The following is a 14,726-nucleotide window of genomic DNA, read 5'->3' as shown; positions in this document are numbered from 1 at the left end:
ACTCCACTATTATGCCTGTCTACAGTGCATGAAGATACCCACTAGGGAGCATTGCAATATTGAGGCCAATGTTCTTTAAGGTGCTAACGATGATCTTATCATCGACTGACTCTATATGTAGGGACCCTTCTTGGAGCGCAATTGTCCTGAGATCCACTATCATGACTAGCTCTGTAGTCTAACTTTTCCCTATTTCCAAGCTCATCTGTGTGTCCCTAACTGACCTCTGCCTACCTAAATTCTATTGGTCTACATCTGTAATTCATGTAGATCCTTTGGAATAGTAGCTAAGGATTGTAAGTGTTGTTGCTCAAACTCCTGCCATGGTTCAAATGTAGTGTCGTGTACTTTGTCCCTGATCTCATCGAGATCCCCCTCCATCAGTGTAACAAGATTTAGCTATGGCTTGGTCGCCTTTGTCTTCTTCCAGAACCCCTCCTGCTTTTTTTATCTATATCTCTTTACCCAGAATGGAGTGCTCTATCTCTCATCACCTCCACTGCCCTGCTTCGACTGCTCTTCCTCTTCAGTTGCGGGTCAAGGGATTTATTGATTCGCTTAGAGTCACTCCTCCTTTTTAGCCTTTTGCTTTGCAACATGCTCCTTTTCAAGTTGGGCCTTCTCCTCAGCCTCCTTCCTTCACTACACAACCAACTTCTATGCCACCTACTTTGCTGCATCATTCCTCTTTTTCTCTGCTTAAGTCCCCGTGCCTTTGCTTGTACCTGTGGCCAAGTCGGGTGGAGAGTGCCAGTCTGGTAGCCAGCACTTAATTACTTCCTAAATCGCATCATCTGTGGCTAGATATTGTAAATCAAACCACTTCTGCTCCAGAACCTTCCGTGCCCTGATATAAACACAGTGGAAGTCTGCCCTGAATTTTTCATAATTTGACAACTATTCATACACGGTGAGGAACAACAGTGGGTGTTGCTTGATGGCCATGTGGATGCTTGCTTCCATCAAAACCTAGAAAATATTCATTTATGTGACCCACGTAGGGTCCTTCATGGCCCAAAGGGAGGCAAACTATGCAGCCTAGGGCAAACCTGCCTCTAATGAAGGAAACCAACTGTCCTCTGGTAGCTCCCAAGCAACCAGCACAATGTAGAGCAACAACCATGCATAGTGGAAGGTTTTTCTCTCATCTTTAGCCTTGCGACAATTTGCAAGGAACTCGCTACGTAAATAGCATGGATAGTTAAACTACATGCCCTCTGCGCATTCTGTAGCTAATGAGATCATGGGTGCCGAAATCTCATCCGCGCGGAACTTCCTCATAACCTTGCTAGCTAGTATTTGGGTGGAAATTTTCACTATAGGGTTGTTGATAGATGTTATGGAGTACCCGTGTAGCTTCTTGAGAAGCTCAAATTTCTTCTTCATCTTCTCTGCTAGGTCCCGCTCACTTGTCTTTTCGCAAAACTCCTTGGCCGGATACAAGCCTTCGTGTGGTAGAAGCATCATTTTATGGATGAGCATGTCTGTGATGGGGATAAGTGCATTGAGTTATAAGCACCCATCATGTGCCAAAGTGAGTATCTACTATATACAGGTGGTATTTATGTTAGAGCGGTCATAGTGGGGCAGCCACAGTAGGTTCAATAACCCGTATTTCTCTACTTCGCGGATCCACTGAACTGGCTCCAATGCAGTGACATCGAAGTCTTTGTAATATACTCGCTTCATGTAATTCTCCATCGTGAGGTAGGGGAACCTCTCATGTTTAGCTAGGTCCCAATCATCAATCTTTAAAAGGGGAACCTGCGCCAAGCGCGGACCTTCAAAGGTTATCTTTTTCGGCAACAGGGGCATATGAATGACAAATTTCTCTATGTATGGGTCCTTGGTGACCTTCACCTTTCCTTTACGAGGAGGGTTATACTCCAACAACTTGGAGATGGGTTCTACACCCTCAGTATCGATATATTTAGTGCCCTCTTCAGCCTCAAATTCAACAACCTTCTCAGGTTGCTTATGCTTCTTCTGGGTTGCAAAATTCTTTCTAGCTGACTCACACACTGGCACCAACATTTTCTGCTTGTCTATATTTGGCTTATGGGTTTCCCGCACTCACGTAGGCTTCAGCCTAGGCAACCTTAGTGGCGTAGGCATAGGAACTAGAGCCTCCATGCTCACAACCTTTGGAGCCGATCCTTCAGAGGCAACAGTTCCTTCGGTGCTTGTAGTCTCACCTAGTCTTGACATCATGGTGTAAATGAAATGCCAGGTTTCCTCAGATAGATTATCAAACACAGAGCTTGTGACCAAATCTTCGAAAAGCTTACGATTCATAAGCAATGGACATCACAACTCAAAAACCATAAAGGTGCAAAGTGTTCTCTTCTGGATGGGTATGCGTAATTTATAGGAGATTTTGAATTCGAATTCGGCTGTTCTCCCCAAAATCTGTCCATAAATTCTGATTTGGTGGCATATCTCCAGAGATATCAGCCTTAAATGTCGCCCGCCCCACCTGTTCCTCTTAACCGTCTCTTGGCTGTCAAATCATGAACAATGACTTTAATAGTCATTTTCTGACTATGTTGTGTGGTAACTCCCTCCATAGCGCAATTCCCATTGCGTCGCTTCTGGCATTGTGAGATCACCCTTTTCCATGCATCTCCTTTGTCACGTAGCCCCCAAAACTAGGCAGTGTATTTTATAGTTCCACACTCCCTTGCAGCTGCCTGGAGCACTAAGATTGTGCTACTGTCATGTAGTCATTGAGTCGGATCTCCTGCATAGGGCTTCAACTAACTTCCGTTCACCTTTGTCAACACATTCTCCCTTCACCATGGCCTACTGATTCTTTGACATGCATCACATAGCCTACAATATGATTTGGTATCCTTATGTAATGTAGGCGACCACAGCCCGGGGCACATAATATTTTGTGCCGTTCCCTTTCCTACACAATTCCCTCCTGCAGCCCCTCCATGAGCCTCTGCAAGGATGTTGTTTCTTTTGAAATTGGGCACATACCGTCGGAGTATCTCGTCTGAACCCATCTTGTATAAATGGCTTACAATTATCTAGAAATCAACCACTTGTACTACCAATTCTTTCTGTTGCTGACTGGTGTAGCGTTCTAGAGCCATCCCTGTTGTCAAAAAGTGGATAATATCTTCAAAGTGGTTGTCTTCTATGTGCACCATGAAGAGCTGCACTCCGGGCATCCCTTCCTCCAAATTAGTATGCTCCTCCCCCGTTTCGATTCGCGACAAATGGTCAATTCCTGCATTCAATCTTCCTCGCTTCACAATTACCTCAAAGTAATATTCTTGAAACAACAACATCCATCTGCATATCTTCCCTCCCAACATAGGCTTATTGACTAGGTATTTTAAGGAGGAGTGGTCTGTGAACATCTTGAAATCTCTGCCCAACAGATAGTGTCTGAATTTTTGGAGTGCATGAACCATAGCTAATCCCTTGTGCTTTGTCATTGAGTAGCTCTTCTCATCTTTCAACAACTTTCAACTCACAAATTCTATAGGATGATCCATATCTCCTTCACCAGCCTGTGTCAGCGTTGCTCCCAATGCAATGCACGAGGCATCAACGTGCACATGGAATTCCTTCTTCCAATCTAGGAAGACCAAGATCGGTGCGATGACGATCTTTTCTTCCAATACATCCAAACTGCGCTGAAATTCCTCATCCCAATAGAATGTAGCATCCTTCTTTAATAGCTTCTCCATAGGCGCAGTAATCTAAGCATAAGACTTAATGAAATTTGGATAATACCCATTATGGCCCAGCGTTGCACATAGCTGTTTGACACTCCTTGGGGACTCCAAATTGACTATTACCATGATCTTGGTAGGATCCACCATTAGTCCTTGCTTGTACACCGCATGACCTAGCAGAATTCCAAAGGGGACATAGAATAAGCATTTTTTGAGGTTTAGCGTGATCTAATATCTTCGGCACATATCCAACATTAAGCATAGACTGGCTACATGGCATTTTACTAACCCAAAAACTGTCCATTCATCAAAATATACCTCCAAGAATTTGTGAATGAACTCTTTGAACGCTACGATGACTATGCGGGAGAATATCGTCGGTGCATTCTTAAGTCTAAATGGCATATCCATGTACTAAAAGCAACTCCATTCTGCCGCGAAGGTTATTTTACTACTGTCTTCTGGCGTGATCTTAATCAAATGGTATGCAGAGAACCCATCAGTGAATGAGTAGGCCTCTTGTCCTCCAACATTGTCCAGTACCTCATCAGTAAATGGCGTCGGGAAAGGATCATGGATGCAGGCATCATTAATATTTCTTAGATCTATGCAAATCCTTATCTCTCCATTCTGCCTCTTTTCCTGAACTACCATTGGGCTCACCCAATCAGATTCCTCCACTGGTTCAATAATTCCCGCTTCAAGCATCTTGTCCACTTCAAGCGGACCTTTTCCTTACATTTGGGATTAAGGCGATATGGCTTCTTCTTAACGGGCTTTGCGTCTAGTCTCAAAGTTATTTTCATCACACCCAAATAGCCTATGATGCATTTCAAGTCCGAAAATTTTGTAACAAAATGATACTGGTACTTGCGGAGTAACTCAACAACTTTATCCACTGTGGAATCATCCCAGTAATCTCCAACCTTTGCAAATTTTGGTTCCACTTCAATACCAATGTTTACTTGCCTAGTTTTCAACGGCGCAACAATATCTAGGTTCTCTATCTGCGGATCATCAACCTTGCGGTGGCCTTCCATTTCTGGGATATTGATATTCCTTGGATCCTCATGCTCCCCTTCAGCAGTCACATTATAGCATTCCAGTGCATGGCGCAACTGGATGCTCCAATCCATTTGAACCAATTCCAAAGGATCAGGTGTAATTTTGAAGATCGTTGCCTTAACCTCCTATAGTGCCTCATCAATGCTTTCGAATCCATTTTCAAAACTAAAGGTCTTCAAAAATCCTTCCCTTAAGATATCCCACTCCATGGTGCCATGGTGAAGCTTTATTTCCAAGTACCAATTCATAGGGATTATATCCAGAGTGTGACAGAATAAGTGCATCCACTCTGCCTGTGGTTTTGTTCTGTAGACTCTAGTCCACTTTGCTAAATCATCATGCAACCATTCCTTCTATCATATTTCTCAGTTAACTACAATTTAGGATGACCAAATCGCATCCTCATCATCCTCCTTTTATCGCGCCATTCATCAAAGTTGTCCTTCCACGTACCCCACCATCGAGTGGGCGTAGCACGCAGTGCCAAATCCAAGGCCTGAAAATGATGATCCTTTAGGATTTCTCTTTCAAAAGCATCCAAAAACTTATCTACATTGGTTAAACCATCGTAATAAGGTAAATTTATTACCTCCGATGACACACAACACACTGATTTAGTCATCATATTGCAGCGCAGTGTAGATACTTCATGCAGCCTATTCTGCCAATGCTCCAATTCTTCATCCTATTCTGAGGTACAGGAGCCTTCGTAGTCCCATGCAATCCATCCATCAGCTATTGGATTAAACCAATCTTGGTCTCGCATCATGATTTTGTAGATTTTATCCAAATCATCATCACTTTCCTCATAATCATGGACCGGTTCAGTATAGCGTGGTCCTTTTGTAGGGTCCAATGGTACTACAACGCGGAGTGATTTTTTTCGACGGACATTGTCTGCTTCTTCAAATTGATGATGCCATTCATGTTAATATCCCAATCAATACCAAGGATTGCGGGCTATGGATTGCTTTCATCAACAATCTATATCACTTCAAACTCAACAAGTGTGCTCGCACCTTCTATATCTACAGTAACTCCATGTAGACGTCCCACAGGGATAATCTTTTGCTAGTTCACCATCCTCAACTGAATTAGAGACCACTGCAGCGCTGGTCTCCTCATTCTCTCCCATGTATGTTTAGGCAAAATGTTCGCATCAGATCCCAAATCCAAAATAAACTGGTCCATCCCATAGTCCCCTATTTGCGTGGTGAGCCTCATCTCACGCCCTGTCCTTGTCTTATGTTTTCCAATCTTTCTGACTATGTGGTGTCCTTCACGAGCATTTTATTTCCTAGCACACTTATTTATAAATCTTGTAGCCCTTTCACAGCCTTTCTATCATGCAGTAGTTTCATACAAGTCTCCAAGAAGGTGGTAAGCACAGAGGGGTCAACCTTTGTAGGTGCATTGATTGCTGGCAGTTTGTCCTGACTTCCTGAGGTAGAGGCCTCAACGAAGCTTTTCTTCACCTCCATAAACATTTCCTTTGCACACTCCAGATCAAACCCAACCTCCTTTTTCGCGGCCTTGCGCACCCACCCACTTTCTTCAGGTTTTTTCCCTTTATCATCACTAGTCGTTGTTCCGCTTCACAACATGATATTCACATTTGGATCTTCGTCACAAGGCTTGGCCCTCATCATCTGTAAGTTCTAGGTAGGATGCTGAGGTTGTGCCTTCTTCTCCTACATCTTGGCAATCAACATAGGGCACTCTTCTATGGTATGGTCAAACTGAGTGCAGTATTGACATGACAGGTGTGTTTGACTTGTACACTCTCATGCGTATTGCCCTCGTGTTCCAAAATTATAGAAAATGACCTGTCCCCAACCTCTACCAGGTCCTTCTCCTCTCCAGCCTCATCCGCACCCCTGATATCCTCTATGTGCTCCCCCATTGCCTTGATTTGGAGGCAGATTTTCTGCTTTCATTCGATATGTAGGCATCCTTTCCAGCATTAGTTCATAGCTATGACAGTGGCTCACTGATTTGCAGAAATTGTAGAACAATTGTTGTGGTTTCTGTATAAACTTTTGCAGCAAACGAAAATTATCTATGACATGTTTTCTATCATGAAAAATAGCACACCATAGTGCGATCCCCATGCTTGGTCTCACTGGAGCTTCCTGCCTCAGGGTCATCGACCCCCCTGTGATATAATTCGTGAAGACAGGGCAATGATCCTTATCATGCCCCTGTCTGTTACACTTGAGGCACCAAACTTCTTTGTGCACCTCTGTTTTGGCCTCATTTTCCTTTTTCAAGCTCTGTAATCCCAAAGATAGGTTCTTTTGGGCGGCATAAATGCAAGATTTACAACAACATTTAATTTGTCAATCCAGGTAAGTAAACCTAGAGGCATAGCACAATATATGCTAGAATATGACCTCAGGGATCTGTTAAATAAAACCAAACTCTTGCAAGAAATTCAAAAGGAGCATCATTCAGGAAAAATAAACAAGACTCTTTAAAGCAAAGTAAACAAACTCCGGGAATCTACTTCTGGCTCCTCTTCTAGGTTGAGTTGACTCCTGCAGCAAGTCTTCCTCAATTTTCTAGGGGACAAGGGAATGTAGGCCCCATTCAAAAGAAAGTGATTCAAGAAATAAAGAATGGAAAACCTCTTAAAACATTATTGTTATGTTGCAAACATGAATTTAAACTAGAAATCACACAACAACTTCATTCCAACTAATATAAGGAAATAATTGAATGCTTTAAGAAGAATCAAAATAATAGTGTACTACTTCTCTTAAATAAAATTTAGTACTTTAGTTGTAAGAGAAATATGTAATAAGAACCAATATATAATTCATGTTGTTTACCTTGATCTTATTAAATACTTCCTTATAATATATGCAACATTTAATTATAATGAAGAATTATGTGAGCGTTTTGTCAACAAGATTCACAATCTTTCCTTATGCTGATCCGAGCATTTGCTTGCAAAAGTGCAGGAATAAATGTTTTCCTGCAATAGTGCAAGAATAAATGTTTTCTTGCAATAGTGCAGGAATAAATGTTTTTCTGCAAAAGTGTAGGAATAAATGTTTTTCTGCAAAAGTGCAGGAATCTGTCTCATAGAATATACAAAGGAAATTATGAGTATATGTTCAGTTAAGTAACCAGAATCCTTGCTCAGCAATTATTTCACCATTGCATTCTGGAAATAAACTTTGTTATGCAGCAATGAGATGAGGGTAGATCTTTGTAAGAATAAATAAGAGACGTAGTTAAAACATTCACCGTTTACTTTAGTTCAGCCTTTATGAAAATACATCCAAAAGAATTGATATTAAACTTAAATAACCACAATAGTAAAATAAAGATTTTTGAATGAAATTGAAAATGAAATGACTGAAAGAAGAGCTATGAAATGAAATTGTGAAATTATCTAAGATCACAGTCACACCAAGCAAACTAAAATGCAACAAATGAAAGTTAAGAGGTTTGGGGCAATGGAATGATTGGTGGGCCCAACCATCCAACTCGTTGCCCTTGCAGCAATTTAAATCACAATATTAGCACATTATAGAGAAACAAAATTACTCAGAAGTAATTTCCAAATAAACTCATTTCAGAGTAGAAACCAAAATTCAAAATTTGATGCCAAGGAAATTCATTTCAGAAGTCTTGTTATAGATTCATTAAATAATGTAGCGCTGGCTCCAATGGTCCCCTCCAGGGATCATCCCACTAGTGTACAACTCCTCCTTCCCGGCACATAAAGATATAATTCCCTTTTCTACAAATGAAATACAATTTACAAACTACAAAATGCCATCCTCTCCCACCTACGTAGCTCCTCTCTTTTATATTGGTTTTTACATGACAGTTTCTTTAGCAAATAACGTGGGTATTGACTCCCAACTGATATTCATCAATAGAATATCATTACAACCATTTACCCAATGAAGGAATGAAGATATGGCACGAATTTCCCAAGTCTAGCTGTTTTCTACACTTCTGGAAAAAACGGTTTTTTTTTAACAAAATGCCTCCAAATAATTCCATGTATCTCCTTAACCATTACGAATTTCGTAAAACTTTTTGGAGGAAATCTAGCTTGTTATATTTTCAACAATAACATCTCTTAAAATTTTATGGTTCAGATCGATTGCCTCAGAAATCATTCCTGAAAATGACTGTTTGAAATCTGAGATGCTAAAATTCTAGAAAAACGGTTTATTTTTAGAAAACTGCCTCAAAGATTGTTATGTAATTTTTAGACCATTATGAAGTTTAGAAATTGGTTTGAGGATTTGTCAACTTGCTATACTGGGACCAAAACCCATGTTATAGAGTTTCGTCATTCACCTTCACGTGCATGGAAAATGAGGCAGAAGTTGGAGGTTTGGAAATAGCTGCGAATTTGGGGCTGAGGCATTAATTATTGCCTAAACATAAATCCGTACAACCTAGGTGTACCTTAGCTTATGTGGAAGTGTTGAAACACCATTTTTAACAAAAAAACTCTTTCATATTTCCCTATACACGTGTCAATGTATGGAAGCCCCAAATTAGTGCAGGCATGTTGGTGCAGGCAAAGTGGGCATAGGAATGTTGGTGCAGGCACAGCTGGTATAGGAACTGCTACTACAGGAATGTTAAAACTTGCCACAAAAGAACTTGACATTAATGATATTTTCACATTATATTATTAAAACAAGAAGATTTCATATATCAACGATTGTCAGCTCTAAATGCCTCTAAATGATAACTTGATAATGCGTAAAACGAATAATAATGATTATAGACACATAGTACAGACATAAACTTATTTAGGTAAATCATGAAAATTTGGACAAAATGGAGGCCCAACACTCCCCCACACTGATCTTCTTACATGTCATCATGCAAGCGAAACCATAGGACCATAAAAGCATGGAAGAAGGCAGGGGAAATGTTTTAAAGATCAAATTATGATTCCCAACAAAAGTGTCAGCAAAAAAATATTAGCAAGGAAATATGAAGATATCATGGTATTTCATTATTTAAAGTATTCATCAATTCTACAACATCTTTATTACTGTGACAACTAAAACCATGTTACAACACTTATGAAAGTATCGAGCGTAGGAATGATATAATTACAACAAGATCAAGTATAGGAAAGCAATGCTTTGTACCATAAATTATGGAAAATGAATACTGCATGTTTATGATAGACATCACATACCTATTATCTCCTTTCAATTGATTTCCGTTCTTGTCATAGATTTCAGAGCTCTTATTTTTGTCCAGAGTCTTATTAACAATCATGATAAAAATCAAATCTTTGTTGAAAAGGTGCAATTTCAAGAAAATTACCATAAGATTCCTTCACCTAATACAACAATCTTGTACCTAGGTCACATAGTGCTTATTTAGAGGCAGCCACAATCAATACACATTATTGTCAGTCAATCACCTAGTGAGTAATCATCGTTGAGTAATTCATCACTCTAAATACCATAAAAATTGAGTGAGTTATGATACCAGAAAAAGGGAGATAAAAATATAACAAAACGACACCTTCCTGGACCAATAAACAAATTGAACACTCTAAATTTATTGTCATGGAGATGCGAAAGTAAATTTCTCCTTAATCCAGTACAAATAATTACCTTCACTAAGGGTACCACATCATTAAAGATTCCTAATTTTTGAAAGATAGAACTCAAAGCATCATGCTCAAAGAATCTTAAAACCATTATCCAAGAAATAAAATGATGAGTTTTAGGGAAAGATAGAGATAACCAAGTAAATCATAGTATGCAATTAACTTTAATACCATAGACATGGCCCTGCTACCCGCAGGTGTTTATAACCTCGGCAGGGATGTCTTTTAACCCAGTGAAATGCCTATGTCCCACTTACTAGATATAGATTCAGAGTTATCTTATTTAATTTTAAAAATTAGATGAAGGCCACTATCCTAGCTTGGTAACTAGCTAATGGCAGTGCCACTCACAAGAAATAACATGGATGAACAGGTTGGCTCGTGATGAGACCTCCTGTCTTCTAGATTTTAAGCTAAAAGCCATTACTCTAGCTTGGTGACCAGCAACAGTAATGTCATGCATGTTAGGTCTCATGATCATGGTAGGTTGGCTCATCACGAGACCTCCTATCCTCCCCTAAATATTTTATAAATTCTAATTGTGATTAACCTTAAAGGTTACTAAATAAGTGGGGAGATAGATCTACTCCTTAAGAGTACGGGATGGTGTGAAAAGTTTTTAATGACTAATCATTACTAGCTACTTTCTCTACCTTAAAGACTTATTAAAAATATCCTAGATAATGACTGAAATATTCTTTAAGTTAATAATGCTAGCATTCTCATGAATAGCTTATTATGATCTTTACAAGAGTGGTCCACCATAGGGGGCTCTCCAATAGTACCTTCTTAGGGAAACTAAAAATATATATCTCATATGACAACTTCTTTAGAGTGGTTAATCATGGTTACTTTTGAAAAATCATGAGGTATTAGAGTGAATCATACTCAACAAGATTTGTCACAGATGTGTGTGTTAAAAACTGATGTGGATTAAAAGCGGTTTCAGTGGCTATGCTTTGAAAGTCAAAACCCCAATTGCATTGTTGTAACAACTTTATTCATGGCATTTCTTTATTCTTCTACCCTACTCTACCCTAAGAAGTGGAAGACTCCCTTTTAAGTATAGGAGGACTTCCAATGCAACCAAGTGCACAACAAAATGCTGATTATACTCACACTTAGTTTTAAAGAATAGACTTCAAGACATACCAAAGCGTGAGAAACCAATTGCTTCAATTGATATGGTACCAAGAGTTTCCAAATGATGAGGAAATAAGGTGGCTTGATGACTTCTCGAAACCAGGATTCGATGAAATCCACACATGTATGATTCTCCAATTGATGCAAGTCTTCCATAGTTTGATAGTCACTCTCTTGGAGGCACAAAGAATCTGGTGAAAGACAAAAGATAAATCCCTCAAATTCAAGCTCAAATATTCTATTTTCAAATTGCCAAGAATGGTTGAGAGAGATTCTAGGGTTTTGAGCTTCAACAACATTTTGAGAACAAGTTCCAATGAGATATTGCTCCTCTGGTGGCCTTTGAATGATAACTTCCCAGGGTGAATGTTCAGCAGTAATGGGGGAAGTTTCCAAATTCATTCCCTTTCCAAACATGGAAGATGTAGTATTCTGTTCAACATGGGAATCAACCAAAAGAATAGGTGGTTCCAACTGTTTTGCAACCTCATGGTTTATATTAGGGTTTATGAAATCGTTTGGGCTAGGGTTTTGGTTAATGCTTGGACTAAGGCTTGGGTTTGGATTGGGATTAGGGTTTGGACTAGTGTTAGGTCTAGGGTATGGATAAGGGTATGGGTAAGGATAAGGAGTAGGGTAAGGATCGAGGCTAGGGTAAGGTTGCACATTCGGCTGAGACCATGGGGGAGGATAACTTAATGGTTTATTGGAAGGAAATTGTGGTTGTTGTTGGTGCTCATATGATTGAATTTGCATGGGAGATTGCCCTAGAGATAAGGATCGAGAAGAATATTGAGGCCATGGAGATATCTGGCTCGAGGATGAGGGCCACTGTGACCATGCAATAGGATATTTGATTGGAGGAGGATTAAAAGTTTGCCATGAAATTGCAAGATTATAAACATGTTGAGAAACCTACTCAGGAAAATAAGCATTATTCCAAGTATCAAATAATAAGGGGTTTTGAGTTATACCTGGTAGTCGATTTGACTCCTTACTTGATTTCCTGAGTACCTTTAGTAATCTTGGTAGTAATGGGCAACGTTCTGTTAGATGATCCTCTTCACAAATTTTGCAAATTTTCAGGTTACTAAGTGGACACTTTCCAAGGAGGTGTTTCTTTCTACAGTTGGCACAAAAGATAAGCAGTGGGTTTTCATCCTGCTCCCACTCTTCCTGCAAATCATCCAATTTCAAAATTAAATATTTGATGATATCATTTTTGTGTACAACCACAATATTAAATTTTTCGATTGTTAGTTCTTCATCGGATGAATTGTATGTCTTTGTAGCAGCATAAAAATTCCTCATTAGATGATTCCTCAAAATACCATTTTCCTGTTTTTAACAAGCCCACTAGTACTTTCATTAGCACATGAATGGTGTATGTAGGGTGGGGGTTCTTTCAACTTGAAAAACTCAAAATATCAATTGCAATAAAAAGAACAAACCAAGATTATAAACTAAGGAAAGCACACTTGCAGAAATTAAATAACCTCTATTGCAAAAAAAGTAACATACTTTGCAGTAAAAGAAATTGCTCATAAAAACTCAATTGCAGTAAATCAAGCATCACACTTTGCAGAAAAAAAAATACTCATAAAAACCAAATTGCAGTAAAAGAAACAAATCAGGCATCACAATTTGCAGTAAAGGAAATCACTCATTTGCAGAAAGGAAAACCTTGCTTGTGAACTCTCTGGGAATGTCATCCAGTATGCTTCAGTAAACAAGGGGAATCTCATTAATCTAGAAATTCAATTGCGAAGGAAAGGGAAAAGCATGACAAATCGTTGAGGCCTTATCCTACAACCCTTCCTCAGCAACGACGCCAAAATGTTGGGCTGTAGAAATGCAAGATTTACACCAACGTTTAATTTGTCAATCTAGGTAAGTAAAATTAGAGGCGTAGAATAATATATTCCAGAATATGACCTCAGGGATTTGTTAAATAAAAACCAAACTCTTGCAAGAAATTCAAAAGGAGCATCATTCAAGAAAAATAAACAAGACTCTTTAAAGCAAGGTAAACACACTTCGGTAATCTACTTCTAGCTCCTCTTCTGGGTTGAGTTGACTCCTACAGTAAGTCTTCCGCAATTGTCTAGGGGACAAAAGAATGTAGGCCCCATTCAAAAGAAAGCGATTCAATAATAAAGAATGTGAAACCTCTTAAAACATTATTGCTATGTTGTAAACATGAATTTAAACTAGAAATCTCACAACAACTTCATTCCAACTAATGTAAGGAAATAATTGAATGCTTTAAGAAGAATCAAAATAATAATGCACTGCTTCTCTTAAATAAAATTTAGTACTTTAGTTGTAAGAGAAAGATGTAATAAGAACCAATATATAATTCATGTTGTTTAACCCGATCTTATTAAATACTTCCTTATAATATATGCAACATTTAATTATAATGAAGAATTATGTGAGCATTTTGTCAACAAGATTCACAATCTTTCCTTATGCTGATCTGAGCATCTACTTGCAAAACTGCAAGAATAAATGTTTTCCTGCAACAGTGCAGGAATAAATGTTTTCCTGCAACAGTGCAGGAATAAATGTTTTTCTGCAAAAGTGCAAGAATAAATGTTTTTAAGCAAAAGTGTAGGAATCTGTCTCATAGAATATTGAAGGGAAATTATGAGTATATGTTCAGTTAAGTTAACCAGAATTCTTGCTCCGCAATTATTTCACCATTGCATTCTGGAAATAAAATTTGTTATGCGGCAATGATATCAAGGTAGATCTTTGTAAGAATAAATAAGAGATGCAGTTAAAACATTCATTGTTTACTTTAGTTCAGCCTTTATGAAAATACATCCAAAAGAATTGATATTAAACTTAAATAATCACAACAGTAAGATAAATTTTTTTGAATGAAATTGAAAATGAAATGACTGAAAGAAGAGCTATGAAATGAAATTGCGAAATTATCTAAGATCACAGTCACAATAAGCAAACTAAAATGCAGCAAATGAAAGTTAAGAGGTTTGGGGCAACGGACTGGTTGGTGGGCCCAACCATCTAGCTCATTTCCCTTGCAGCAATTTAAATCACAATCTTAGAACATTATAGAGAAAATAAATTACTCAGATGTGATTTCCAAATAAACTCATTTCAGAGTAGAAACCAGAATTCAGAATTTAATGTCAAGGAAATTCATTTCAAAAGTCTTGTTACAGATTCATTAAATAATGCAGTGCTGGCTC

Source organism: Pinus tabuliformis, chromosome 8 (assembly GCF_031772625.1).
Source record: "Pinus tabuliformis cultivar Carrire ecotype Pingquan chromosome 8, CPIR1, whole genome shotgun sequence".
Classification (NCBI taxonomy): Eukaryota; Viridiplantae; Streptophyta; class Pinopsida; order Pinales; family Pinaceae; genus Pinus; species Pinus tabuliformis.
The sequence above is the reverse complement of the archived record's forward strand: the minus strand, read 5'-3'. Positions refer to the sequence as shown.